At 48.4% G+C, this 4,919-nt stretch overlaps 1 non-coding gene across 1 annotated transcript; it reads left to right on the top strand.

Annotated features, from left to right (window-relative positions):
- The first annotated feature begins 3,666 nt into the window (after positions 1 to 3,666).
- Positions 3,667 to 3,740, top strand: TRNAS-CGA (transfer RNA serine (anticodon CGA)). The gene has a single exon. It is a non-coding gene; the product is annotated as a tRNA-Ser (tRNA).
- Positions 3,741 to 4,919: the final 1,179 nt, after the last annotated feature.

The raw sequence follows: 4,919 nt of genomic DNA, 5'->3' as shown, positions 1-4,919 counted from the left end.
AAGGGGGCTCTCGCACAGTTTCCGCCCTCGCCGTTAGATGACGTTCTACGTCACACTGGCGGTATTACAGGACGTGCTACGTCCACCGCTGTGGTCGAGGGTGGCACTGTTGAACACTCTCAACGTTCGCTTACACCCAGTAAACATAAATACCCACGAAAGCAGCAGATTGGACATCCGTCGCCGTAGCTCAGTTGGTAAGAGCACCGGACGCGATAATCGGAGGTCGTGGGTTCGGATCCCACCGGCGGCATGGTTGTTTTTCTGCTGCTTTATAAGTAATTTTCCTTAAACCGATTGATTGGCACTAAAGGTTTAAAAAGAAATTAAAAGCATTCCCCTATGTATCCTGGTTTCGGTGACGGTTGGCTTCCTTAATATGTTTGTCAAACAAGCCCCTCATTTACTTTACCATGTCTGCTAATAGCTTAACGGGGGTCACGGTTCTGGCAGTCTTGTTGCCATATATAGCATAAGAGGGCTCTCGCACAGTTTCCGCCCTCACCGTTAGACGACGTTCTACGTCACACTCGCGGTATTACAGTACGATCTACGATCCACCGCTGTGGTCGAGGGTGGCGCTGGTGAACACTCTCAAGGTTCGCTTACATCCAGTAAACTTAAATACCCACCAAAAGCAGGAGATTTGACATCAGTCGCCGTAGCTAAGTTGGGAAGAGCACCGGACGCGATATCCGGAGGTCGTGGGTTCGGATCCCACCGGCGGCATGGTTGTTTTTTCTTCTGCTTTATAAGTATTTTTCTTTAAACCGATTGATTGACACTAAAAATTAAAAAAAAAATTAAAAGCTTTGCCCTATGCACCTTGGTGTCGGTGACTGTTGGCTTCCTTAATATGTTTGTCAAACGAGCCCCTCGTTTCCTTTGCCTTGTCTGCTAATAGCTTAACGGGGGTCTCGGTTCTGGCAGTCTTGTTGCCATAGATAGCATAAGACGGCTCTCGCACAGTTTACGCCCTCGCCGTTAGATGACGTTCTACGTCACGGCCGCGGTATTACAGGACGTGCTACGTCCTCCGCTGTGGTCGAGGGTGGCGCTGGTGAACGCTCTCAAGGTTCGCTTACATTCAGTAAACTTAAATACCCACCAAAAGCAGGAGATTTGACATCCGTCGCCGTAGCTCAGTAGGTAAGAGCACCGGACGCGATATTCGGAGGTCGTAGGTTCGGACCCACCGGCGGCATTGTTGTTTTTTCTGCTGCTTCATAGGTGCAAAAAGGACGAACTGCGCAACAAGGACACGGACGAAAGGCAGGCAGACAGGAGGCAGAAAGGGAGGCAGTGTGTGTCTGCCTCCCTTTCGTCCGTGTTCTTGTTGCGCAGTTCGTCCTTTTTGCATTATGATCAACCAACTAGCCCGACAAGTCCTGTTGCTTCATAGGTAATTTTCTTTAAACCGATTGATTGGCACTAAAATTAAAAAAACATTAAAACATTCCCCTATGCACCTTGGTTTCAGCGACTGTTGGCTTCCTTAATATGTTTGTCAAACGAGCCCCTCATTTCCTTTACCTTGTCTGCTAATAGCTTAACGGGGGTCTCGGTTCTGGCAGTCTTGTTGCCATAGGCAGCATAAGGGGGCTCTCGCACAGTTTCCGCCCTCACCGTTAGATGACGTTCTACGTCACACTGGCGGTATTACAGGACGTGCAACGTCCACCGCTGTGGTCGAGGGTGGCACTGGTGAACACTCTCAACGTTCGCTTACACCCAGTAAACATAAATTCCCACGAAAGCAGCAGATTGGACATCCGTCGCCGTAGCTCGGTTGGTAAGAGCACCGGACGCGATATTCGGAGGTCGTAGGTTCGGATCCCACCGGCGGCATGGTTGTTTTTCTGCTGCTTTATAAGTATTTTCCTTAAACAGATTGATTGGCACTAAAAGTTTAAAAAGAAATTAAAAGCATTCCCCTATGTATCTTGGTTTCGGTGTCGGTTGGCTTCCTTAATATGGTTGTCAAACGAGCCCCTCATTTACTTTACCATATCTGCTAATAGCTTTACGGGGGTCTCGGTTCTGGCAGTCTTGTTGCCATAGATAGCATAAGAGGGCTCTCGCACAGTTTCCGCCCTCACCGTTAGATGACGTTCTACGTCACACTCGCGGTATTACAGGACGGGCTACGATCCACCGCTGAGGTCGAGGGTGGCGCTGGTGAACACTCAAGGTTCTCATACACCTAGTGAACTTAAATACACACCAAAAGCAGCAGATTGGACATCCATCGCCGTAGCTAAGTTGGGAAGAGCATCGGACGCGATATCTGGAGGTCGTGGGTTCAGATCCCACTGGCGGCATGGTTGTTTTTTCTGCGGCTTTGTAAGTAATTTTCTTTACACCGATTGATTGGCATTAAAAATAAAAAAAAATAAAAGCATTCCCCTATGCACCTTGGTTTCTGTGACTCTTCGCTTCCTTAATATGTTTGTCAAACGAGCCCCTCATTGCCTTTACCTTGTCTGCTAATAGCTTAACGGGGGTCTTGGTTCTGGCAGTCTCGTTGCCATAGATAGCATAAGAGGGCTGTCGCACAGTTTCCGCCCTCGCCGTTAGATAACGTTCTACGTCACACTCACGGTATTACAGGACGTGCTACGTCCACCGCTGTGGTCGAGGGTGGCGCTGGTAAACGATCTCAAGGTTCGCTTACACCCAGAAAACATAAATACCCACGAAAGCAGCAGAATGGACATCCGTCGCGGTAGCTCAGTTGGTAAGAGCACCGGACGCGATATCCGGAGGTCGTGGGTTCGGATCCCACCGGTGGCATTGTTGTTTTTTCTGCTGCTTTATAAGTAATTTTCTTTAAACCGATGGATTGGCACTAAAATAAAAAAAAACATTATAAACATTCCCCTATGCACCTTGGTTTCGGCGACTGTTGGCTTCCTTAATATGTTTGTCAAACGAGCCCCTCATTTAATTACCTTGTCTGCTAATAGCTTAACGGGGGTCTCGGTTCTGTTAGTCTTGTTGCCATAGGCAGCATAAGGGGGCTCTCGCACAGTTTCCGCCCTCGTCGTTAGATAACGTTCTACGTCACACTGGCGGTATTACAGGACATGCTACGTCCACCGCTGTCGTCGAGGGTGGCACTGGTGAACACTCTCAACGTTCGCTTACACCCAGTAAACATAAATTCCCACGAAAGCAGCAGATTGGACATCCGTCGCCGTAGCTCAGTTGGTAAGAGCACCGGACGCGATATTCGGAGATCGTGGGTTCGGGTCCCACCGGCGGCATGGATGTTTTTCTGCTGCTTTATAAGTAATTTTTCTTAAACCGATTGATTGGCACTAAAAGTTTAAAAAGAAATTAAAAGCATTCCCCTATGTATCTTGGTTTCGTTGTCGGTTGGCTTCCTTAATATGTTTGTCAAACAAGCGCCTCATTTCCTTTACCATGTCTGCTAATAGCTTAACGGGGGTCTTGGTTCTGGCAGTCTTGTTGCCATATATAGCATAAGAAGGCGCTCGCACAGTTTCCGCCCTCACCGTTAGATGACGTTCTACGTCACGGCCGCGGTATTACAGGACGTGCTACGTCCTCCGCTGTGGTCGAGGGTGGCGCTGGTGAACACTCTCAAGGTTCGCTTACATCCAGTAAACTAAATACCCACCAAAAGCAGGAGATTTGACATCCGCCGCCGTAGCTCAGTTGGGAAGAGCACCGGACGCGATATCCGGAGGTCGTGGGTTCGGATCCCACCGGCGGCATGGTTGTTTTTTCTTCTGCTTTATAAGTATTTTTCTTTAAACCGATTGATTGGCACTAAAAATTAAAAAAAAATTAAAAGCATTCCCCTATGCACTTTGGTTTCGGTGACTGTTGGCTTCCTTAATATGTTTGTCAAACGCGCCCCTCGTTTCCTTTGCCTTGTCTGCTAATAGCTTAACGGGGGTCTCGGTTCTGGCAGTCTTGTTGCCATAGATAGCATAAGACGGCTCTCGCACAGTTTCCGCCCTCGCCGTTAGATGACGTTCTACGTCACACTCGCGGTATTACAGGACGTGCTACATCCACCGCTGTGGTCGAGGGTGGCGCTGGTGAACACTCTCAAGGTTCGCTTACACCCAGTAAACATAAATACCCACGAAAGCAGCAGATTGGACATCCGTCGCGATAGCTCAGTTGGTAAGAGCACCGGACGCGATATTCGGAGGTCGTGGGTTTGGTTCCCACCGGCGGCATGGTTGTTTTTTCTGCTGCTTTATAAGTAATTTTCTTTAAAGCGATTGATTGGCACTAAAATTAAAAAAAACATTAAAAGCATTCCCCTATGCACCTTGGTTTAAGCGACTGTTGGCTTCCTTAATATGTTTGTCAAACGAGCCCCTCATTTCCTTTACCTTGTCTGCTAATAGCTTAACGGGGGTCTCGGTTCTGGCAGTCTTGGTGCCATAGGCAGCATAAGGGGGCTCTCGCACAGTTTCCGCCCTCGCCGTTAGATGACGTTCTACGTCACACTGGCGGTATTACAGGACGTGCTACGTCCACCGCTGTGGTCGAGGGTGGCACTGTTGAACACTCTCAACGTTCGCTTACACCCAGTAAACATAAATACCCACGAAAGCAGCAGATTGGACATCCGTCGCCGTAGCTCAGTTGGTAAGAGCACCGGACGCGATATTCGGAGGTCGTGGGTTCGGATCCCACCGGCGGCATGGTTGTTTTTCTGCTGCTTTATAAGTAATTTTCCTTAAACCGATTGATTGGCACTAAAGGTTTAAAAAGAAATTAAAAGCATTCCCCTATGTATCCTGGTTTCGGTGACGGTTGGCTTCCTTAATATGTTTGTCAAACAAGCCCCTCATTTACTTTACCATGTCTGCTAATAGCTTAACGGGGGTCACGGTTCTGGCAGTCTTGTTGCCATATATAGCATAAGAGGGCTC

Source organism: Amblyomma americanum, chromosome 7 (genome assembly GCF_052857255.1).
Source record: "Amblyomma americanum isolate KBUSLIRL-KWMA chromosome 7, ASM5285725v1, whole genome shotgun sequence".
In the NCBI taxonomy this organism is placed as follows: Eukaryota; Metazoa; Arthropoda; class Arachnida; order Ixodida; family Ixodidae; genus Amblyomma; species Amblyomma americanum.
This window is presented reverse-complemented; position numbering and strand designations above follow the sequence as displayed.